This window comes from Symphalangus syndactylus, chromosome 12 (assembly GCF_028878055.3).
Source record: "Symphalangus syndactylus isolate Jambi chromosome 12, NHGRI_mSymSyn1-v2.1_pri, whole genome shotgun sequence".
NCBI classification, from domain to species: Eukaryota; Metazoa; Chordata; class Mammalia; order Primates; family Hylobatidae; genus Symphalangus; species Symphalangus syndactylus.
This window is the reverse complement of record NC_072441.2, coordinates 72,106,670-72,132,129: the sequence shown is the minus strand read 5'-3', so window position 1 is coordinate 72,132,129 and position 25,460 is coordinate 72,106,670. Positions and strand designations below refer to the sequence as shown.

The 25,460-nt window shown below is 43.2% G+C and overlaps 1 protein-coding gene and 2 pseudogenes across 1 annotated transcript in view; 2 read left to right on the top strand and 1 right to left on the bottom strand.

The window, feature by feature from the left end:
• The first annotated feature begins 1,809 nt into the window (after window positions 1–1,809).
• The window catches only part of LOC134734847 (glyceraldehyde-3-phosphate dehydrogenase-like), a 51,139-nt gene continuing 27,488 nt past the window's right edge, over window positions 1,810–25,460 (top strand). The window contains exon 1 of the mRNA XM_063628219.1: window positions 1,810–2,127. The gene's annotated coding sequence lies outside the window, so the exon portion shown is untranslated. The remainder of the gene's footprint in view (window positions 2,128–25,460) is intronic.
• Window positions 13,745–20,337, bottom strand: LOC134734674 (3 beta-hydroxysteroid dehydrogenase/Delta 5-->4-isomerase type 1-like; annotated as a pseudogene).
• Window positions 23,540–24,542, top strand: LOC134733860 (glyceraldehyde-3-phosphate dehydrogenase-like; annotated as a pseudogene).

The following is a 25,460-nucleotide window of genomic DNA, read 5'->3' as shown; positions in this document are numbered from 1 at the left end:
AATTTGTGTTTTCCTTATGGAACCCCTGGAATTAAAGGTGAATAAGTACCTCTCAAAATCAGTCTTTGTCTTCCAGCTATGCTTGTTTATTAGGCCCTGGAAACTTTTCCTAGCCCTGTTCTTAAAGAGCCTCACCCAAAGGCCAATAATCCAATTGGGAAATTAGCAAAAAAAAAAAAAAAAAAATATATATCTTATAACTACTGAATCTACTTCTGATTGTCTGTTTGGATATATATGTGTTATGCATGCAATGTCTATTAAAAGAGCTCTAATTAATTGACCTAAGAAAAATAAGCACTTAAATATTTTTAAGGGAAAAGTAAAAGCAGTGGGACCTTTCAGTTCACGTGACTTTAATCTTTAAAACTTGCTGGTACAGTAAGATTAGAAATGTCTTAAGAGTTGCCAGCATACATTTTTGTTTGCATTTATTGATCAAGCAATTTCATACTTGTTTCTGCCAAGTATTACAAGGTGTCAAAATTTGACATAGAGGTTACAAAACTATAACTCAGCCCAAACAGAATAATCTTTGCTTGTGTAATTTTTTAATAAGTGAAACATTAATATTGGTTTAATGAAGATAGCCACATCTTGAACTATTTAGTAAAATGCCCTAACCTCTAATTTTATGGCCTTAGGCAGTCTTGTCCACAGCCATGAAGGAAGTTTGTTTGGGAAAAGGACTGTTATCATCTTTAATATTAAAGAGAAGAGAATTTATATAAAAATGAATCTTATATGGTAAATTCTTTTCCTAAAGTAAATTAATTGGTTGTTTAAAGAAAGAAATGTTTACAACAATTCAGAAAGTCGAGGCAGGTCTGAGATTGTCTGTGAAGGTCGTGAAAAATTTTATAAAGGGAATTTGTGTAAGAAATGTTGAACAATTTAAAAGTGAGTAGGCTTCCTGAATACTTTATGAAATGTCACTATAACTGCTAGCCATACAAATTGCCTGATTTGTAGCTAGGTAAAACCTAACACACATGGAGTTAAATGCTGGAATAAGCCAGACCTTAACTGCATTTCTGTCTAGGTCCTAGAATCTACATCTAGTACATAATTAAAATCCCAAACTTACAAACAAAAGTAAAGGTTGCTAAAAGTTAACAGTGTAACATGCATGTAATACTATTGAAAAAACAGTTTGCAAATACTTTTGACAAAAAGATTATAAGGAGGCATGAGAGTGTGGATTTTTACCTAGATTAAAAGGTTAAAAATTTTTTTGAAGGTTTAAGAAAATTTTGGAAGGTTAATTGTACAGGAAATTCTGTGTGTAAACATATTGGCTAAAGGTATCATCTAGTTTTTCTGTAAATTGAGCATTAAAATAAAAGCACAATGGGTTTCTCTTAAAGCACTAACCTGCTCTTTAACAAAAATTATAAAGGGTTAAAAAGTGTCTAAAAATCTTATATTAAAATTGGGTAAATGCGTCTACAAGGTTTTATTAACAATTGAGTTTAACATTAATAGCACACTAATATAAAGGTAAAATTTAGCTTATTTGGCATAAAATCATACAGGAAGCACTGTAAAATATAAAATGGTGTTTGGCTTTCTTTGGGCTATATTTGTATAAATACGTTATTGGTATGTGCTCCAAAGTTATGGGAGACTCCTATATTTCTGATATATCTCAGTGTATGTTATCAGTAATAATTATAATTGTTATGTTAAAATTATTGGGTGCCACAGAGGTAACAGATATCCTTATCAATTATGCCTTTAACTATGGCTACCCTAAAACTTTGTGTCATCCATAAACAATTGTTGTCTTGTTTAGGTCCTCTTTAGAAGGTGGTTTTATAGTCAGCTATAAAGCACTAACAAAATTTGGAGTATACTTGTTTCTCTCTACCTGATTTTCTCCAGAATTTGGAAACTGTGAGTATTCTTAAGTTATGGCAATATAGTTATTTGCATAAGTGCAATAAGAATCTGTTTTCTTTTGTAGCAGGACACAATTGGAGAAATTGGTTATTTCAGCAAGGCTTTGACTGGAATGATGTGCTTTCCTTCAAGGAATCAAACTTGACTTATGAAGCCAATAAAGCCCTTGGGAAACTGGCCTCATATTTTGTGTACACAGTCCCTGTACAGGGTTTCTGATCTGAGGTAAGTAATGAATGTCACTTTCTGACAGGCTGGGAGGCCCAACTTATTTGGAACCTCAAGAGGAGAGGAATTCACCAAACTCGTAGTTATTTAATGGTACAAATCCATGGCTGCGCTTGGCTTTAAAAAGGTTTTATCTCATATTCCTTCTATGGAACAAAGTTCCATCAAAGCCAGTTTAAAAGGCCTATGTAACAAATAATTATTCTTGCTGCACTGTATGCAAATAATTAAGCCAAGTATAATGAAGCAAATCAGTCCTACCGTGATTTGTCTTTTGATAAAAATGGGAAACTGAAGAGAGAAAATTATGTTTCAAAAACTGTAGCATACCTGTTGTTAAATTCTAGTGTTGCCTAATGTTTTTCAATTCTTATTATTTTCTACTGTTTAAATTAAATTCTAATTTTTCAGGCTACAAGTTTCCAAAATAATCTGTGCTTTCTTAAACCCTATAAACTGAAAACCAGATGTTTCAGCAGGCACTGCCTCTAGGACCCCGACCCTCACACAAGGAAACAAAGAAATAGGAAATCTTAAGCCAAAAATCATAAAAAAGTAAGTAACCAAGTGAGAATTACTCATGTTACTCAGTCTCACCCCTACCTCATCAAATACTTTTTGTCATTCCTACCTCTCCTTTTAAGCCAAATATTAAAACTTTCAAATGGTAATTATTACTATGCCACCCTTGTGGGAATTGCTTTACTCACTCTACTATTTGCAGTAGGACTATATACTGCAGCATCCTTCAGGTAAATATCAGAGAAACTCAATTACCATAGCATTTTGCTTAGTTATTATCTTCATAGCAGGAATAATGGTTACTAACAGAAAATAACACATGGGCTTTTCCAAACATGTGCCTCTGCCTCTCATTAGGTGAGGAATGTTTCTATCTCAACCAATTGGGCCTGGTAAGAGATGCTGCTAAAAACCAAAACAAAACAAGAAAAGAAAAGAAAAGAAAAGAAAAGAAAAAGCTGGAATACCAAAACAACCAAATAGATCCTTTGTTTGGGAACAAAATCATAGCATGGACCATCCCATTCCTGGGCCCTCTCCTAATAATATGCCTAGGACTAATGTTTTTACCCTGCCTAATTAACCTTTTTCAAAGATTTTTAACTGACAGGATCATGGCCATTTCACAAACAACTACCCAAAAACATCCACAGAAGGCATTGCTCCTACAGTCAATCTGAGACCAGAAAACTCTCTGTCTCCTCATCGGCAGGAGGTAGCCAGAAAGAACACATCGCCCCTCACCCTTTTTATAACTGTAGGGTTGGGATTGACAGAGAAGGGGCATTGCCATCTTGGACAATCACTGTCATTTTAAAATTCACCTTGATCAGAAACTGCCTAAATCCAAAGGGCATCAGCCTAATGGCTAAGGTCAGCAACATCCCGTCAACATCTCTTACCAGAAACACTCCAAACCCCTCCCCAACGAGAGACATGCCAGCCCTGAGATAACCTCCCCTCCAGCCAGAAAGACGTCAGCCCCAAGATAACCTCCCCTCCACCCAAAGACATTCCAACCCTGACATAAACTTCTCCCCCACACAGAAACATTCCAACCTTGTGATAAGCTCCTTCACCCTAAAACCAATATATATATGCTTAGTCTGTAAGAGAGAATGCTCCTGACTGAAATCGGCCAGAAGACCCTCTCTGGTTTATTTCTCTAAAATACATCTGTCTTTGACTGTTGAGCCACATTTCATATTACTTTCCTCTTTCTTTAACTCTTACAGGGATCCCGTTTCTTTTTTGGGGATTACAGTAAGTATAACACAGAAGGATCAAATGCTTTCCTCTGCCACGGGATATGGAGGCAAAGGGCAGTGCAAGATGCAACAGGCTTTGTCTGCTCCTGGTAGGCCTGCCTTTCACACAACTGCTCCAAATAGTGAAGACAATATAATAAGTAAAAGCCAGGAAAAGTCCTGTCTTGGCTGTCCATCAGATAACAATGGAATAGGTGTGGAAGGCTGCTGCTGGCCTTCACCGTTGTCTTCGCCACTCATAGTCTTCCTTCTTCCCATTCTCTCAGATCTTCATTCCCCCAACTCAGCTCACTTAACACTTAACAAAGCAAACCCCAGGCATGACTCCTTTTCTCAGCTGCCCTTAGCAATCACATAATTTCCATCCTCTCTGTCCCTGGTGGGAGGGGAGGAGCACACCTGGCCAGCCTCCAGCATGAATTGCCTAGTGCTTGCTCCTCTGTCTCCCTATCACAGCCACAAGTGCCATGCAGATTGCAGTTTTCTGGTTTTCAAGGTCATCTCCACTAACCCAAAGCACATTCCAATGGGTTTCAATTTCCATCTGCTCCCCTGAGATCCAGGCCACTGTTCACGATGCTCTCTGAATCTAGCCAGTGCCCTGTCTCATTCCAGCAGTCGGGAATGCTCAGCTTTGGAAGCCAGTGAGGTGGGCGGTAGGGTGTTTTATATACCAAGTTGCCCTGTGTTTAAGAAAATTGAAAAAGGTTTCAGTGTACGTGTGGTGTTCATGTTGGCATTCCCACACATATATTTGAAAAATGTTTGATCTAAGTAAAAGGAATGACAGACTCCAGTTCCTGGAAACCAGGGATTCTTTGGAAGCAATTCCATGCATTCTTTTTACTCACTGAAGACACTCCACTGAGATGCCTTTCTGGACCTACTAGGGCTGAAGTAGGGAGTGGTTCTGCCTGGGTGTTCTGATACCATCTGTGTATGACTGGTCTACTCCAGGCCCCAAGGCTGTGTCTCATTAAGAGCAGAGCCCCTAAGAAGTTCACCTGTCAGTTGAGTGGGCATGTGCTGGACATAGTGCTCAATGCTAGGGAGACAGACATGAGAGAGATAGAGATGCTTACACATTTCAGCATCATTTACGGGTGAAGGTGGAGGCTGATATTGTTCCCTACCTGCCCAACATGCTTGTAGTGAATTATTCTGCCAACTTTAAGTATTACTTTAGGGATTGGCACTAGAAGCTCCAGGGGGTGGGAGGTGGACAGGGGGAACTGCATGTCAAAGCTTCACATGTTATATTAGGGCAAGATGGTACATTCAGCAAAGGCAGAGCATTAAGTAGATTCTCTGCCAAGGACTTTACAACTATAAGTCAGTGTCTCCACCACTGCTGCAAATCAGGTAATATTCACTTTAGCGGGCTCTGTTGGGCAAGGAAAGGGACAGTGTGTGACCTTGTAAAAGCTAGTTTACTTTGGCAAGAGGCTGAAAAAGGGTCTGGCAAGACATTTCTCTTGTCAAGGGTAGAATTAGCAAATGTCTGAAATGAGTATCATCTCAAGAATTCAGCTGAAGTAGCTATATTGCTTTCTCTGTTGAAGTTAATAGATTTGGTAGAAATCAGAGACATGACTTCACAGCCTGAGATTCACCGGACTGACACAGCCACTGTTCAATGTTGCTGCAGCCCAGACGAAGCCCTGTAGGTATTCTTTATCTTGGCCTCATCTGTGCAGTGGAAAGATGCAGGTATAAGGTGTGAGGAAATCAAACAAAATGAAAAACATGAAGGCTTTTTTAAGATTCAGGGGCTTGTGTGAATGTTAGGAAGCAAGGTGGTTACCGGGTGGTTGTGCCCAGTGCTGCAGAGAAGGGGCTGCTGAGGGGCATCCTAAAGTCCTGTGTCATAGCTCCTGGGAGCCTAGAAGGAGGAGAGAGGCAGTTGCTGTGTGTGTGACCTGTGTCCTCTGGGATTTCCAGCTCCTGGGGCAGGGTGATGAGGGAGTGAGAAGGCATGGCCTCCCTTTCCTGAGAACAGGAAGAAAGAAGGAACTAGTTCTGCTTCTCCTTTGAGGGTGTGCTGTGCATGGAGTGTGCAGGGCAGAGCTTCGGCATTAACGGGCAGTGGACTTGAGCAAGGCATGACTTTTCTGGGTTTCTGATTCCTTTTCAGTAGGCACTGTCTCTATTGGCTCTGCCCACTTTTATGTCTAGTGATCGTCCAAGAATTTTAAAACCTACTTGGGAAACGTCCATAGCTAAATGCAAAAACAAGAGACCATATTTAAGTCAGCATTAAGTTCTGCAGTTCAGTGGTCATCAGATATCAGGGAGGGAGGGAATTGGTTCCTACTTGGCTCAACTTCTTGATCCTTTACATCCCTATGAGAAGTATGATGCACCATGACCAGTGAGGTGCCAGGTGCCACTAGACCCAGGGAAGGGCTGGGAAACCACTTTCTTGAATAGCTTTGGCTTCACACAAACAAACAAGCACATAGAGGCCTGTGTTATTATGAAGTTTAGCTGCAGAAGTGTGCAGGTGCCAGAGTATGCAAATCATCTTACACTTTTACAGCCCAATGTCACCGGCAACAGACCTTAGAAATGAGCCATAGCCTTCATTTTGCAGGAAAGGAAACAGACGCAAGAACGTGAAGAGATTTGCTTAACTTTGATGGCAAAATTGAAATGAGAACCCCGGATTTGCACCCTTCACTCTCATCTGCAGAAATATTCTGTTTCTAAAATGAAAGAATACTGGCTTCTTTTTGCCATCCTCTCCCCCTTTCCTTAGTCTCAGTCACCCCAGCTACTTTTATTTCTATACCATGAAGTACCTGCCTATCTCCATTCATGCAGAACTCTCATCCTGCAGGCTGATGTTGAGGTGGGAGATGGGCTGTTTGAGCCAGGCGGATGACTTAGGCAGCTGGCTGGTTGGTAGGCTTGCCTTCTGCCCTCTTTTCAAATGTCTCATTCCAGTTTTTTTTTTTTTCTTAATACATATGTTGGTAGGACAACCTCCTGGCTCTGTGGCTTCACCTGCCTTCTCAGCTTAGGGTTAGCAAATACTGGGTCACCACTGCAGGTTAGAATAGAGTCCAAGTTTGTCTTCCTTAGGAAACACTCATACTTCAACAGCCTTTAGATCATTTCCTAAGATCTCATTTATTCTGGTCTAGGGTTCCTTTCTTTGAGAAATAACTTCCTTCCTTCCTTCCTTCCTTCCTTCCTTCCTTCCTTCCTTCCTTCCTTCCTTTCCTTCTTCCCTCCTTCCCTTCTTCCCTCCTTCCCTTCTTCCCTCCTTCCCTCCCTTCCTTTCTTCCTCCTTCTTTCCTTCCTTCCTTCCTTCCTTTTTTCCTTCCCTTCCTTCCTCCCTCCCTCCGTCAACTCAAGTTAGTGGGCACCCACATTGTACTGGAAGTGGTCTCTAGCAGACGGACCCTTTACTGGTCCTTGGAAGGCCAGAGACCTCCTGGGAAAGGTTCAGCCTGACCATGAGGAGGAGTCAGCTGAGGAAAGGGTGCCAAGGGGATGGGACATGTTGCAGACAGAAGCAGCCATGGCGGAATCTTGGTGTGGCTGGTTGTGTGCAGGTGGTGTTGGGAGCTGTGGCAGAAGTCTATAATTCCCCCAGGCTGTGCTGTGCTTCTGCTCTGAAATCTGTGTGTCTTCTGGACCCAGGACGCTTGCCACAAACTCTTCTCCTTTCTTTACCATGTGGATTCCAGCATGTTTTCAAGTAGCAGAGTGGAGAGACTGGGGTTCTAGTTCAGCTCCGGAATTGATGGTTTCAGTGACTATTGGAAAGTCACTTCGCTTCACAGGTCTCAGTTTTCTCACTGGTAAATGGAAGAACGAAATGAGTCCACAGCTAAAAGCTGAAGTAAATGTCTCTAGAGCCTTCTTTAAGTTTTAACTTTTTAAAAAAATTTAGAGATGAGGTCGTGGCTGGCCTTGAAATCCTGGGCTCAAGTGATCCTCACTCCTCAGCTTCCTGAGTAGCTGGGACTACAGGCATGCCCCACCATCCCTAATGAAGTCTTTTTAGTAAAAAGATCTGAATTTCACAAAAATATTGATCTGCCCTTGAGGAGCCAGGGAACCTTTTCCATTTACCCACGATTGAACTCAGGCCATAGCTGTTCAGCCTGCTGCTGAAAGAAGTTATCATAATGAGGACTGGCTGCATATTTTACAGAAATAGAATCAGTGCAAAATAAAATGTGGGGTCCCATGGCAGCCCTTTAGGCCAAGCACAGGCCCTGGATGACCGCACCAGCTGTGTGCCCACAGAACTGCCCTGCTCAGAGCTACACCAGGGATTTCACAGACTCCAGAAGGTGTGAGAGAGAGTTAGGGCTGTGCTCATGAGAAGAGTATTCCTACTTCAGTGGCCAGAGTTCATGCTAGGATGACAATAGTCCCACAGCCCATCTCATGCCCACCTCTCTATCGCCGGTATCTGCTTTGGAATAAGGGCTGACTTCACTAGTGCTGGTTCTTCCATTTCTTGAGGAAAGATTGCGCTGTTCAATAGGGAGCTTCAGGTTTCCAGAACAGATTACTGACTGTTTTGGAGTCTGCAACTGACCCTCGTGCCCCCTACCTTTGGGGAGAGAGTGGCCAAGCCATTTTGTTCTGTTCTTCTGGCTTCCCCCCTCCACTTCCTCTTAACAATCTCCTTTCATGCTTCAAAACACAGACTCCATTCTCTGCTCATTACCCTTGGGTGGCATTTTGGGCCATGATAAAGAAAAATAACTCCCTCCAAATATCCACCAGAGTCCCTTGATGTCTTAAGAAGCACATGCAACCAGAGATGTTGAGTGATCCTCACCTGTATCACCTAAGAGTGGGAGATTCTCTTCTGAATTCAATTTTCGAAAGCAGATTTTCCTTTTTTTTTGTTGTATAAAAATGCTCTGGGCATTGCACGATTTCAGGTTTTGGATCTAATTCCCAGTCTCTTTATAACCTTGGCAGCTGGGCTTCACCTTCATTAGCCTTTCCCTTTCCCTGCTCATGGGCCTCTCACAACCCCACTCACTCTTCATATCACACAAATCAGTTCATTCTCGGCCCCATACCCCCCATTTGTCTTCTCTTTTTTTCCAGTTTTCAACATGATAATCCAGCTTCTTCAGCTTCATTGACACATTAAAAAGTCATCTTTGAATTCGTTCTTACTTTGCCATTCAAAGCATTCTGTTCCTTGATTCCCCAGCACCTCTTCACTCATTCTAACAGTTGAGTTTGCTTGTGTTTTATCCATCCATCCAACCATCCATCCATCCATCCATCCATCCGTCCGTCCGTCCGTCCATTCATCCATCCATCTGCCCACCCATGTGCCTATTTTGCATCAGGCACTGGAGACAGAGAGATGACATGATGAATTACTGTCCTCATGACATGGCAGCGTAGGGGTGGGGAACAGGATATATAAATGAAAAATCAGTAGCAGTGCAATTAGATATGCACAAGGCACAGAGGCTGTAAAAAGAGATGCTTTGGATGGTGAATAAGGAGCTGGGAAGGATGTGCTGGCAAGAGATCTGGGGACCCTCTAAGCAGAAGGAACACTGTGCACTGGCCTGGGTGGATATAAAAGCATGCTGCATGCAGGAAGCATTGAGTTTGGAAAATTGTTGAGGCACGAAGTAGGAGAACTCGGGGATAGGGCAGGGATTGGTGAGAATTAGTCTTCAGTATTGGGCAGGGCCCAGGGCTTCAGAGGCCCTCTATGTTATGCTAAGGCTCTCAGGCTCATCCTGACAGTCCTGGGGCTCCACCCAGTGGTTGGTTTTAGGGAAGGGCATGACATGGTGAGACTAGTTTGGAGAGACAACTCTGGCAGCACTGCTGAGGATACGTTTCACGGGTGACTCTCCAAGACAGGGAGGCCTATGGGGTGTAAAAGTAGGAATGATATTACCAGGGAGGAAGAGGACACATTCAAGAGGTGTTGTGGACGTAAAATTGGTAGCGCTGAATGATAGGTGGTAGGAGTGGGGGGCTGCCATCTAGGTTTCTGGCTTGAGAAAGTGGTTGCATGAGAGTTTTGTGCCCACACCCAGTGCTGTCTAAACTAGTGGCCATTCTGCCTCAGGCCTGCCTCAGTTGCCCCTGCCTTCCATTTTGTTACCAACATATAAAACAGGCCTTCATTTCTTACCTATATCCTTGAAGTATCCTCATCATCTCTTTCAGTCCATCCTACAAAATACTGCCATCATAATTTTCCAGGGACAGCTGAACAATTCCCATTGCATAGTGAATGATGTCCCATCTTTTAGTATCACCATCAATATTCATAGCTAGAGGAGACATTCTTTTTCCTCAGAGTCCAATTTTTGAGAGAAGATGAGGCAGTTATATGTGAAGTAATTGAATGTCAAGTGGTCTTTAAGGGGGGCCACAGAATTCCTACTCTGAAGGCAACTGAAGGAAGGAGGCAGGGTGTCTCCAGGGGTGATCATGGGTGATCATGGTCTGTGCCTATCATTTTTTTCCAGGTGCATCTTCCACTTCTCCCCTGGCTTTGTGCTCTCTGGACTGGTCTCATTGTTGCCTAAAAGTGACCCCTTTTCCCACCTGGGTCTTTGCACACTGCATTGCCTCTGCCTGGAATACCTTCACTCACATTCCTGTCTGTTGAAATCCTACCCATCTTTTGATATCCAGTCCAAATGCAAGGACCCCGTGAATCCCCAGGGGAATGGATCCTCCAGAAGCACTATCCTCTCTTATGACACTCTACACATTTACTGTGCACAGCACCTAACATGTCTCATATTTTGTCTCCCCCACTGGACCGCTAGACCAGGAGCAGAAGTGGAAAATCGGAGGCCTTAAGCCTGGGACCAACCTTTGTGTGTGTTTTGTTAATTTGCATATTTTTCCCTCATAGAATTTAATTAAAAAAAAAAATCATGACCTGTGTTAAACATACAGAAAAGCTGAGAATATTATATAATAATGTATATTTGGGACTTATCACTAAGAATGGACAGATTTGCTGCTGACACCTCGCCGCCCACTTTTTAAGATACAAGATATTACACATACAGTTTGAACACTAGCCCACATATCCCTCTCCTGGAGCTGGTCTTCACACTGCTTTTTCAAATTTAGGGTCAGTCACTAATATTTAGAAATGAAAAGATTTCACATAAGAGTTGGCCTTTGGCCACTTTTCTGCAAGATCTCTCTAGGCCATTGTGGGCTCCCCCCTCCATCCCTGGCCTGGGAGCCTGCCTGTCGGGTCCGTGGCTGAGTCTTGCACCTGAGCTCCTCATCTGCCCTCTGTACACGTTTTCCAGAAGGCGGGTGGGCTTCCTCATGTCCCTCGTCCTCCTCTTCACCACTGCCCAAGCTGTGCCCCCTGCCTGAAACCAGGAATCCAAGGCCTCCTTCAAGCCCCACTGGCTCCTGTGGCTTTTCCCAGTGACTTCAGCTCAGCTCCATTCTCTGTACTCACGTATACCTAAGCCCTTCAGCTGGTGGCTGAGCACTTCCCTGTGTTTTCATTCATTCCTTTGCCAGGTACCCTGCAGAGCCACCCAGGTGGAGAAAAGACACCTAAAAGTCCCTGCTGGGTCAGGTTTCCTTCCTTGTTCTTCCCTCCGAGACTTTGCTGCCCCTGTGTGGTGAGTCTTGTGAGGTGCAGCAGAGCTTGGTGCAGGAGCTCTGCCGGCCTCACACCCTCAGGTATAAGAAGTGATGGCACATTTTGTTGGCCACAACAAAACAAGGTCTTTTTGCTTGTTCAGTTGAGAATCCTGGCCCATCCAATTCCCTCGTCTCTTTCTGTAAGCAACCCTCACTGCCCGTTGAAAATACGTCCTTTTCTTTACCTTCCCTGTGAAAATTGCCCTGGTGGTTTTATAGGTGTGGGGTTTCACAAGGTGAAAAACCAGGGGGAAGGGCTCTTTCCTCAGATTCCACCACTCTCCTTTTCTTCCCATTCTATTTGACACTAACATATGGATGGTGTGCATGCCTTTCAAGAGCTGGACAGATGTTGGCTCTTGCATTTTGTGCAGTGGCCGGGGAAGGATGAGTGTTCCATTTTCCATGTTACCCCACTGCCTGGGGCCACTCCCCCCGATGCTAGTGCTGATCATCTGTCCCTTGTGGTTTTGATGGTGGTGGAAACCTGTTCATCTGGGCCAGAATATGGTTTCCTTTACTCTACAGGATGAACACTGAAACTAATTCCTTTGTAGTAATCAAATTCAACTGATTAATGACCTATAAATTTCCTGTGTAAGAAAAAAGTCATCTTGATATTGGGTACTACTCTAATCATGCTGTGATACACCCAGGTCCAGAGGAGACAGATTCCCCTCCCCACACTCTGGACCCACAGCAACCTCCTCACCTGCTTCAGTTCAACTCTGTCCCTGATGCCCCTGACAGTGTTTCTTTTGACTGTGTTTTTGTTGATTGCTTAATAACTATGTCATCATTGAAGTCCCCAAACTTTTCTTGATTGGCCTTATCTCTTCAGGGAAATTGAGACAAATGAGAGGACCAGTGATTAAAGGGGAGATAGAGAAAAGAAAGTGGCTAAGGAGATGGAAGAATGAAGGAAGAACAGATGTAATTTAAAATGAAAAAGAGAAAGGAGAGAGAGACCATTAAATCTGGGGATATGGGATAGTAGACTTCTACTTTGGGGCTGAATAGAAGGTATATTTTGGGGAAAGTTCACACTTGTTTTCTTTACTTGCCCAGGAACCCATGGTGTGGCTTCATTGTGTGATTGGAAGGGTGAAATGCAGGGTTATGAATAACCAGAATGATCAACACACATATAGCCAGGTGTGTTTTACAGACCTTCAAGGAAATTGGCACTGAAGATGGAGGCTGGATGCATTTTTGCTTCTCTCTCCCCTGCTCAGGGCCATTTGCTAAGGCATGCAAACCCCTCCAGATACTCCTCAAGCATTCTCCTGGGTTTTAGAGAGTCCCCTGCAAGGGAATGGGCAAGAAGGAGGTAATCCAAGGTAGCCAGGGCTCTCCCATAAATCGGCACCCCATGCTTCAGTGCTCTGCTGTACCACTGACAAGACCAGTTCAGGCTGTGTAATTGGGTGGAAAGATAAGGACTTTCAATGCCAACTCCCTCATAGCAGGCCTAGTCACTAAACAGTGTGACTGTGCACAAGTTTCCTTGCTGATAAAATGGAAATAGTCACTCTACCTCATAGGTTTCTGATGAGTGTTAAATGAGATAATATATGTCATAGGTCATGTTGTACATGTGTGAAACATAGTAGAGCTTATTCATTCAGTCTTCATCTGCCCTCCCTGACCCTCCCACTACTCTGCCCACCTCCTAACCCCTGTTTCATCCTACTCTTCTAAATGAGAGATGGTGATACCTGGAACTGTAAGAGAAAGGAGAAAAGTATGTATTAACAGTAACCACACTTTTCTCCACTTTAAGCATTGAATCATTTATTACTCTTTTAACTGAACTCTGTGAAGAAATAGGAGATTTAAAAGAAAAGAAATCCCTTCTCACTTAAGAGGGGAAATGGAGCTATAGTAGTTGAAAGAGACCCTCAAGTTAAAAGAGATCCCAAATTGTTCAGAATCAGCCCATGAGATTTGGTAACAGCAAATCACATTGTGCGTCCTCTGGTATATGATTAGGACAGAAAGCTTTTGGTTGGGCCAGTGACTGCACAGGTTTTGATGACACAGGAAGACAATAAGTTGGCTATTGTGTGAAAGGGAGGCAACAGGACCTGGGCTTGTGCCTTGTCACCTTCTGTATGAATCCAGGAGGATGGAGCTTGATGACATCGCCTAACAATACCCACATGCACATCTCTGTCATCCTTAAATCACTGAGTCTTGGACTTCAGGGTCTCCTTGTGCCAGTCCACAAGGGAACCAACCCACTCCATGGTTTTCTGCTTGGCTTCCTCCCCGCTGTAAATTGGCTTATATGCCAGATCTTGCTGAGCATTCTTGTAAGAGAAGGTGACCATGCTGTTTGACAATGTCACTGTGTGGCAGTTGAAGGGGGGTCAATAGGTGTAAATTGGCCTCAGCAGGAAGCTCACTATTTCCAGCAGGAAGCCAATTCAGTACCTCAGGGCTAAAGGAAGCCTCCATCTGGAATCAAGGCAGAGGCCGAACTCTTTGCTCAGGGCGTAATTAGGGTTATCATAGCTTTGGTGAGGTGTGTCATCTGAGATGTAGTAGAACTGTCCTCAGACACTTGGGACCTTCTTGGGGCCCCACAGGGCCTCAAGGCCAGAATGTGGGCCCATCCCAGATAGACTGGGTTGGTTGTGGAGAACTTTCCAACAGTTGACAGGATCACCTTGTTTTTCAAGGCCTTATTTATATTGGCAGTAAGAAATGGGCTTCCTTCCCCATAGATATGCATTGACCTTAAGGCACAAGTGTACAACATGCCAGCATTTTTCAGAGTCCACACATTAGCCACCAGCACAGCCTTCTCAGCAAGCTTTTTGCTGTATGGATATGGAGCCGACCATGTGTTTTCCAGAGGCTCTTGTTCGTGTCGATTCTGGAAAATCTCTTTGTAGGAGTTGGGCCAGGCTACCTGTATGCTGCTGGTATGGATGAAGACTAGCACACTAGTTTGGACACAGGCCTCCAACAGCTGTTGGGTACCTGCCCGTGAAGAGCAGGCTGTCAATGTCAGGAAATATCCCTAAGGGGGGCCGACCACGTGAACAGATCCATGTGTCTCACTCCCCACTCCCAAGTTCAGTGGTTGTAATAGACTTGAGCTATGTTCTTCAGTGGATCTGACTGAGATTGGGTCATGCTACAGCCATAGGAAAAACACAAAAATGAAAATCCCACTGAAAGGCTAAGTGAGGTCTTAGTAAAGCACACCCCTCTATCTCCTGCTTCAGTTGAGAGACATCTAAATGATAAATTTATTACTCAGGCAGCTCCTATCATCAGGAGGAAGTTGCAGAAACAGGCTCTGGGACCAGATAGTACATTAGAGGAGCTCCTGAATGTGGCCATCTCAGTCTTTCATAATAGAGACAGAAAGGCCCAGGAAAGAGAGAGGAGATACAGAAAAAATCCAAAAGCTTTAATGGCCTTGGTGCAAGCCCACAAACCCCAGAATTCCTGGGGTGCATCTGTTAACTGCTAAAGATGTGCCAAGAACAGTTATGTCTCTTCTAAAATTTAACCAGTCCAGGGTGAAACAGCTCAGGGTACAATGTTGTTAGTATATTTTACTTCTTGTCTCTGTAATCTTTGGCACTAAATTCTTTCCTTGTATAATACACGTTTAACTCTGTGCCTGTTAAAAAGCCCCAAGATTCTAGCAGACACACACAAGCTGCTAGATGTCAAGAGGAGCAGATCAGGAGAAGAAGAGAGAAGCAGCTAGATGTTGAGGGAAGCACATCAGTGAAGGAACACAGAGCAGCTGGATGTCGAGAGGGATGCACTGACCAGCAGAAGGATGCAGGGTTTGGCCAAGCAGTTAGGGAAGAGTCAGGCCACTGAGCAGCAGACTCCAGGGGAAAACCATTCTTTTCTGGCTTCCTCCATCTCGCTGAGAGCTACCTCCACTCAATAAAAGCTTGCACTCATTCTCCAAGCTCAGGTGTGATTCAATTTTTCTGGTACACTAAGAGAAGAACCCAGGATATAGAAAGCCCTCTGTCCTTGTGACAAGCTGGATGGTCTAAGATCTAATTGAGCTGGTTAACACAAGCTGCCTATAGACGGCAAAACTAAAAGATCAAAACTAAAGGAGCACCATGTAACGCATGTCCACTGGGGCTTCAGGAGCTGGGAACATTCACCCCTAGATGCTGCTTTGGAGTTGGAGCCCCCCAGCCTGCTCGTCTGTATGCTCCCCTAGTGGTCTGAGCAGGGGCACTGAAGGAGGGAGCCACACCCCCATCACATGCACTGTGAGGGGGACAAGGGATTTTTCCCATTTCATTCTAATCAGTGTACACACGAGACTCAAAATGATGGCTATAGTGGCACCTGGAAGGTTTGATTCGGGCCCACAGATGCAAGGGGTGGCTGGATATCAAGAGTCTGAAGTCGGAGTTTGGTTGACTTTTGATTGGAGCCACAGTAGAAAGAGCATCCACAGCCTTTGGAGTCACACAGAGGTGCATTTAAAGTCTCATTCTCCTACTTACTTACTTATCTGGGGGGCCTTGGACAAGTTACTTGCCATCTCTCAGCCCTAGTCTTCTCATGTAAAAACTGAAGGTAGCAGCTTTGAACTCCCCCAGTTGGTAGTGATCAGCAAAGACACTTGGCCCAGAGCATAGCAGGTGCTCAGTGGAGGGACTTCTCTTCTCTCATTGTTTATCTTTCTGATCCTTGTTTGCCCCACCTTGCTCCATCTCCTCCTCAGGCTACTTTACCTTTCATGTTGAAGTTCACGATAGACTCTCTGTGAGTGACACCAAAGATGTCAATGATAGAGGCGGTGTGGATGACTACTGAGATGTCCTGGCAGGCTCTCTTCAGGCATGACTGATCCAGAATGTCTCCTTCTAGCACTGTCAGCTTGGTCTTGTTCCAGAGCTCTGCAAGAACACAGGTCAGGTCATTGGAAGGGTTTCTGAATCTGGCTTGGAGGTTTCCTGATAAAGATGATGTTACGGAGGTGTTTGAGGGTGGTTAGAGTCAGGTTGTTAGAGTGGAGGGTGTATATTCCATGGAAGGAACAAGTAAACAAAGGCACAGAGGTCAGCATGTTTAGCAATTTTTTGGGAAAGAGCAAACATCTGTTTCTACCCCATCTCATTTCAGAAAAGTAATCTGAGCAATGAGCTGTCAGGTGTGCCTGGAATATAAGCACTGCTAGGGTCACGGGAGACTCACCAAAATTTTTAAGGAGAGTAGGGTGATTGTGGAGAGTTGGGTATAAGACGGAAAAGTTTGAATTTAATTCTGTAGGTAATGCAGAGTCGTGATTTTGGGTCTCCAGCACCATGTCACAGAAAACCCCTTATTTATATTTGGAATAAGTAGAGAAACAGGCCAGGGGTGGTGGCTCACACCTGTGATTCTAGCAATTTGGGAGACTGAGGCAGGTGGATCGCTTGCATCCAGAAGGTCGAGACCAGACTGGACAACCTGGTGAAACCCTGTCTCTACTAAAAATACAAAAATTAGCCAGACATAGTGGTGAATGCTTATATTCTCAGCTAATAAGAAGCCTGAGGTAGGAGGATGGATGGAGCCCAGGAGGTGAAGGTGGCAGTGAGCAGAGATCATGCCTCTGGACACCAGCCTGGGTGGCACAGCAAAATCCTGTTTCAAAAAGAAAAAGAATAACGAAGCAGAATTGTAGTGTAGGAAGTTAACCTTGCCTCAAGGATATAAAATGGACTAGTATAGGGGATACGAGAAAGCCAGGGGATCAAGAGATTAATCAGAATGTCTGTGCCAAAGTTTAGATGAGGACTGGAAGCAGGGTCCAGCAGTGGAAGCAGGGTCCAGCAGTGGAAGCAGAGAAGGAGAGAGATACACCAGGCTGGAATTTCAGACCTCACCTTGAAGGTCCTGGTACCTGTTGGATCTTGGCTGAGAGGAAAAGGAGAAGATAAAATCACCCCTATGGTTTCCTGCTTGAGAGGAAAGGGAGGAGAGTGGAGCCATTACTAGGGAATTGCAGAAGAGTTTAAATAATGATTTTTTTTGAAAATTCTTATTGGATATTATCAAAAGCAGGTACCAATGCTGAAAATGAGTTAGTCACCAATGAACTAACATCCAGCTGTGTAGCCCAGGGCAGCGGTTACAACATCAATGTCTTCAGGTTCCTCTGAAATCCAGAGGTAGTGATGCTGCCAGTAAAGTTGTCACCTGGAATTAGCCCACAAAATGAACACCATGCTACATGGAGCTCAGATAAATACACTCATTTGTGCTTTATAATCTGCATACGGGTCACAGCTTGCTTATTTCCTTTTACAGCTGTCTCATGAGGTAGGTATTCTGAATCCCATTTTACTGGTGAAGAAACTGAGGCTCAGAGAGGTTAAGTGACAGATTAAAGGTCATGTTTCTAGTGAAGGCTCAAAGTTGCCCACCCCGCCTCTAAGTCTTGTACCCTGTGCACCAGGTGCAGGAATAGCTGTTTATAATCAACTTTTCTGAGAAAAAGTAAGAATAAGTCAGTTTAACTGAAATTGGCAACAAAGGCCAAAGAATAGTGAGAGTAAAATTCAGAGTGAAAAATTCAAGGCTGGAGAAAGTCCTTCCTGGGATACAGGTGGGACCATTTGCTCTCTTGATGCCTCTGCCTTGTTTTGTCTACTCCCAGCCCCTTCCCACTGTCAGGCAACTCCAAGGAGGCCCTGCAATGGGGGAGGCAGGGAAGAGGCTGCTGGGGAGGAGGTGGGTGACAGCCTGAGAGTGGAATTTTCTCTGATTGCATTTCCACCTCTGTACTTCCTGCTCCCTTCGTCTGCTTCCCATTTGCTGCCAACTTCAGACTGGCTCAAAGGAATTGCCATTTCAAAGCTGAAGAAGTCTAACGCCAAGAGAAAGTGACTCTTCCCCAATGAGTTCACAGGGAACTAGAGAGACCAGGAAAGGGGACTTTGTGGATGGAGCCATAGCTCCCTCCTTCCTCAAGCTGCTAGACGAACTACTGCTTAAGAGCACAGATGCCGCACTAGACTACATACATGGGTTCAAATCCAGCTTTGCCATATTCTAACTGTGGAACATTGGACAAGTTCATTAACCTCTCTCTGTTTCCTCAACTGCAAGAAAGGAGGCTAATAACATTAATAACCTCATAGGGCTGTTATGAGCAGCAAATGAGTGGGCACATACAAACCATGTAGCACAGTGCCTGGCACAGAAAAAACACTGAAAGGATTCTCTGTTTTTATCTTCATACAGGCCCTGCCCATCCATCATACCCCCTGCATTTTCACTGCAGGGGAATTGTTCCTGTAGGCTGAGCATTGCTTTTTCTTTGTATTACATGTTAGAGTACAAATATTGGTGAGACATAATGATTACAATCATTTAAAATTCATCAAGTGTTAATATTTGTTTATGAAAGACACCATTAGAATAGAGGGTGGGGGAAATCAGAAGAGGTCAGAGAAGAGCGAAAGAAGAGTAGAGTGCTGGGTGTGGTCCCTGAGTGCTGTCAAGTGGGGACTTTTCTGTGGGCAGCGCATGACCCTCTGCAGAGTCAGAGCCCGCATGTAGACACAGAGTCCTCCCAATCCCATGGGATGGGGAGGAGGACAGGGAATTGGACACATAGGGAGGCAAAAGGAGAGACTGAAGACCCATCTTGCCAAGCATCAGCCCCAGGGCCAAGTGAAGCCCCTGGATGAAGCTTTGGTCTGAGCTCTGCTACACATTAATCAGATGGCCTTTGCAAGTCGCTTTGTTTCTGGACCTTGATGCATTCATTGTCCACTTAGATGTCACCCCTTTTCTACCTTCCTCATAGTGTTATTTGCACAAGAGTTGCTACAACAAATTCTGCAATTGCGGGGTGGGGTGGGGGCTGGGTATTGAGCAACAGAGACAAATGATTTTAAAAAAAGCCATATATGAGAAATGAAAATGAGGCATGCCTGGCCTTATACTGCCTCTTACTCTGTCTCTGCTCTGTGCTATGGACTTGTGCGTGCTCTCTCCCTCTCACTGATGCTATCTCTCTCACTCTTTCTCATTCATTCTCCGTCTTTCTCATTTTCTCTCTCTGATTTTTCTCTCCCCTTCATTTTCTCTCTCTTTCTTACTCTCTGACACGCACACACAGGCACACATGCACACATGCACACACACACACTTAAACACTCATCTTTGCCTTCGCTTCCTTTTATTTTACCTCCACTAAAGATGCTGAGGATGCTATGAAACAAAACAAAGCTTGGGGCAGTCTAGAGAGGCAGGGACCCACTGGTGAGTTCTCCAGGTAAATGCTGTCCTTTGTGAATGTTGTAAAGCAATTGCCAAGACAAAAAGCTTCAGAGCATAAAAGAGTTGTAGACAAGAACGAGAACTGATGTGGGATTTTCTAGATGAAAGGGGCCTGGAGGCTGAGGTGGCTGCCTCTCAAATTCTCAGTCAGGGCCAGAATCCAGTCTCTGGACAGCCTGTCCAGTATCTTTCACACTATGCCATTTTATGCTATTTAGTTTTCTGTTTTTGGTGACTTTGGATATGGGATTGGCTTAGATTTGGCTACAACTTTCCATAACTTGCCAGAAAAGCTCCACCTTCCCACACCCATGCAGGGTTTAAAATGTAGCCACATACCCATGACTCAAGTTTACTTACTAGAAAATTTCTCCCTCAATCCTGATCTGAAGGCCTTGTCCAAGGCCCTGATCTCCTTTAGCTCCTTCTCCTTCACCAAGAGGTGGATGATCCTCTGACCCAGGAACCCTTCTGCTCCTGTCACAAGGCAGCTCCAGCCCATCATGGCCAATCCAAGATTGCAGGAAACACTTGCCAGGAAATAGAAGATCCTGGGGAGTAGATCTTATTCTAGGGTGACCATGGAGAGAACTAAAAACAGAGGTAAAATGGTTACAGACTTGCACAGATGCCTTATTTTCCTCCACCCCATTGTTCACAAAAATTCCATGTCCCCACCACTGCCAAGAGTAGCTGAAAGAAAATGAAAAAGCTCTAACCATTAATTAAATGGTTAAAAGTCTGGACAGAAGAGTCTAGGTGCTGGTCACTTCATCCCCTAAGGCAGCCCTGGAGCTTTATGCTCTGTGGCTCCTAGCTTGCCCCTTATCACTCTGAACTCATGCCACATACTCATTGCTCCCACATCCTCCAGCATCCCTTTTCTCAGAAGAATAGTGACCTTTAGGTTACATCTCTGATTCTTCCCAGGAACAGGAAGAGAAATCCAATCCTAAGGCCACTCTTCGAAAAAGAGTAAGTGGTAAAGTGTGTGGTAAAGAGTCTGTGGAAAAGATTGTGGTAAAGAGTCTTAGGTTTAGCCTTAACAGGAAGCTGGTCAGTTCATACCAGCTGTCTGGGATCTGCAATCTGTGAAGTTAAACTAGACTGGGAGAAATCTCCAATGCAATGTGAACTTTGTGCAGTAAATATGTTTGGAGGGAAATCCACATTAGCCCATTATTGCAATTTTCCCCTGAAGAGCTCTGGGTTACTAGATGAAGAACATCATTGAAGGAAAGGTATCTGTTGATAACTGCTTAATAATATGGCCCGTACCACAAGAGTGGAGATTGTAGTTGTTTGCCCCAATGACTCTTGTCATAGATGTTTGAACTTATCCCATATTTTTGGCTGCAAAACCATTTTCAGCAAATTCTCCTGAACTGAACATGCTGTGAGTGCTTCTGAAGCCTATGCATTAGAACTGCCCAAATTTACCCACCATAAGCTCCTGAGACACTTTCTTTACTTAAAAAAATGTAATTTATATTCATTAAACTGCCCAGATCTCAAGTGTTCAGTTCAGCGAAACTTGACAGTTATGTATTCCCATGTAAGTACCATCCGAAAAAACAGAGACCATTTTCTTCTTGAAAAGAAGTTCTTAGTTAATTCTTTGCACTGTACCCAACCTACTTGGTAGGCAACTACATTCTGATTTTTATTCTCGTAGAATTCTTATTTTATTCCCATATTTTCCTAACTTTTTCTTGTAAGATCTCTGTGGTTCTGGATATATACTTGAATATAAAATCATTTTGAAATGAAGTTTTGTTCATGGAGTACAGAAAAATTGACCATTGATTGCCTCTATTGTTTGCTCATTTTTTATTTCATGATTTTCTTTATTATTGGCTTACATTTATTAATTTTGGGTTTATTTTACGCTTATTTTTCAGTATTCTTATGATGAAAACATAGATAATTGACTTTACTCCTTTGTTCATTTCCACTATAGGCATTTAAAGTTGTAAATTTCTCTCTAAGCACTATGTCAGTTGTATCCAACATTTTGATGCACTGGGTTATCATCATTCAGTTCCTGATGTTTTAAATTTGTTCTTGTGAGTTCATCTACCACCAAAGTGTAATTCAGAGTGTGTTGCTTGTTTTCTAAGATTGGGGGCTTTCTCTTGCAATCTCTGAGTGGAAGCAATAAATATAAGCCCTAAAGAAACTGAGAAATTAAAGGGCAAGACAGATGGGGCCCACACTACTAAACTTGTTTGTTTTTAAACAGCTTTACTGAGGTATAATTGACATATCATAACATTCACCTTTTTTAAGTGTACAGTTCAATTATTTTTAGTAAAATTTTAGACATGTGTGACCATTACCACGATCCTGTTTTGCAACATTTCTATCATTCCTAAAAAATCCCTCATGCTTATCAGTTGCCACCTTTTATTCCCACTCCCCAACTCAAGGCAACTCTTAATTGACTTTCTGACTCTACAGATTTGCCTTTTCTGGGAACCATATAAATAGAATCATGCAATATGTGGTCTTTTGTATCTGTCTTCTTTCACCTAACTTAATATACTTTTGTGTTTTATCTATGTTGTAGCACATATCAATGTTTCATTCCTTTTAGGTGTCAAATCCTATTAAATTGTATTGATAGTTCCATTTGTTCACTCACCTGTTGATAGATATTTGATGTGTTTCTACTTTATGGACTGTTATGGATAAAGCTGCTATGAATATTCACATTCATGTGTTGTGAGGACATAGGTTTTTATTTCTTTTGGGTAAACAGCTAGAAGTGAAAGTGCTAGGTCATATGGTAAATGTATCTTTAAAATTTTTAAGAAACTGCCAAACTGGTTTTCAACATGGCTGCATGTCCCATCAACAGTGCATGAGTAGTTTGATTTTTCCACATCATTGTTTTTTCACTTCCTCCAGTTGCTTCTGTCCTTCTTTTTTATTATAGCATTCTAGTGAGTAAGAAGTGGTGTCTCACTGTAGTTTCAATTTGCATTTCCCTGCTCACTAATGATGCTATATTTTCATGTACTTTATTGGCCATTCCTACACCTTTTTGGTGAAATGGCTATTTAAATATTTTGCCCATTTATAAAATTAGGTTATTTATCTTTCTGTTGTTCAGTTGTAAGTGTATTTTATATCCTGGATATAAGTCCTTTATCAAACATATAATTTGATTTTTTTTCTCAGTCTGTGGGTCATCTTTTCATTTTCTTATTGTTGTCTTTAAGTGCAAACATTTTTAGTTTTGATCATGTTTCATTTTTCAACTCTTTTTTTAACCAGGAAAAGTTGAGTTTTTATCTAATTCAAGATCATGAATACACTAACCCATGTTTTCTTCTAAGAGATGTATAATTTAGCCTTTAAATTTAAGCCTATAATTTATTATAAGGGAATTTTTGCCTATGTCCGTGTTAATGGCCTGGATTCATACGGCCAATTGATTTTGACAATAGGAAATCCAATGGGGAAAAGCATAGTCTTTTAACCAAGTGATAATGAGACAACTGAATTGTCCACATGCTCAGGGAATGTCAGCCTGCTATATCAAGTGATGCTTATCTGAGTCACCACCTATTGGCATCTGAGCATGTGAAGAATTTCTCAGTATGATAATTATGGGTTAAATAATATGCTTTAGCTTTCTGCTTCTCCCATTTGACAGACAATGTCACCATCTCATGCAGAGCCAGCCACATTCTTGAGGCACCATGGTGAAAATGAAGGCCTAAGTCAATGGATTTGGCTTTATTGGGTGCTGGGTCACCAGGGCTACTTATAACTCTGATAAAGTGAATATTATTACCATCAATCACCCTTTCATAGAGCTCAGCTACATGGTCTACAAGTTCCAGTATGAGTCCACCTATGACAAATTCCATGGCACCATCAAGGCTGACAACAAGAAGTTGTCATCAATGGAAATCCCACCACCATCGTCCAAAAGCTAGATCCCACCAAAATCAAATAGGGTGATTCTGGAACTGAGTACATCATAGAGTCCACCAGTGTCTTCACTACCATGGAAAAGGCTGGAGATCACTTGCAGGGTTGAGCTAAAAGGGTCATCATCTCTGCCCCCTCTGCTGATACCCCCATGTTTATAATGGGTGTGAACCATGAGAAGTATGAAAACAGCCTCAAGAACATCAGCAATGCCTCCTGTACCACCAACCGTATAGCACCTCTAGCCAAGATGATTCATGACAACTTTGGAATAGTGGAATGACTCATGACCACAGTCAGCACTATCACTGCTACCCAGAAGACTGTGAATGCCCCTTCATGAAACTGTGGCATCATGGCTGCAGAGCTCTCCAGAATATCATCCTTGCATCTACTGGCACTGTCAAGGCTGTGGGCAATGAGATCCATGGGCTGAACGGGAAGCTCACTGGCACGGCCTTCCATGTACCCACCACCAATATGTTGGTCATGGACCTAACCTGCCATCTGGAAAAACCTGACAAATATAACATCAAGAAGGTGGTGAAGCAGGCATCAGAGGGTCCCCTCAAGGGCATCCTGTGCTACGATGAGCACTAGGTTGTCTACTTCAGCTTAACCATTGACACCCACTCTTCCACCTTTGATCCTGGGACTGGCATTGCCCTCAGTGACCACTTTCTCAAGCTCATTTTCTGGTATGACAATGAATTTGGTTATAGCAACAGAGTGGTGAACCTCATGGCCCACACGGCCTCTAAGGAGTAAGACCTCTGGACCATCAGCCCCAGTAAGAGCATGAGAGGAAAAGAGAGGCCCTCAGGTGCTGGGGAGTCTCTGCCACACTCAGTCCCCCAGCACATTGAGAATCTCCCCTCCTCACAGTTTCCATGCAGAACCCCTATAGAGGGAGGGGCCTAGGGAACCCCACCTTGTCCTGTACCATCAATAAAGTCCCCTGTCTGTGCTAGGCCAAAAAAAATGCTATATTAGGAAAACTCACAAAGATTACTGATCAGAAAAAGAATAGACAGCATGATTTTTCTATCCTCTTTTTTATGCTCATGCATAAATTGTCAAGAAATGATGGGCTCACAACAGCAGTCTGCATTCCAATGTAGGAACACTAGTCTCCCTTATTATAATTTTTTTTTTGTCATGTAAGCAGAAGGACACAGCTTTAACAATGGAGGAATACACAGGCAGTTTGCGTGAAACAGTCTGGATTTAGGTGCCAACTGTTCACAAGATTGTGAAACTCAACTGCCCAGCACCTAGAGTCCTTGGGCCTCATGCAAAGAGTTTTCCTTTTCTTAGGGGATAAAGCCAACCATTATACAGGGAGCTATAGTAGGCACAGCCCCTCATGTTGGGAAAAGGAAATCCCTCTTCTAGGCCAGCTTATTAAATTCCTCGGTTACTTTAGGATAATTACACCCCTTGTGCTATAGTCCTAGGGAGGTCAATTTGGACATGAGTAGTGTAGAATAATTTTTAAAGGCACAGGACTAGATGAAATAAACTAAGGTAAGAATATTCATGGATAAAAGGGAAAGCTCCTGGACTGAATCCTGGAACAGATATATCAATATTTAGAAGTTGAACAGAGAAGGAGGGACTAGCTAAATGTACTGAGTAGGAGTTGGTAGCAGGCAAGAGGAAAATTAGGAGATGGACTTGTAAAAG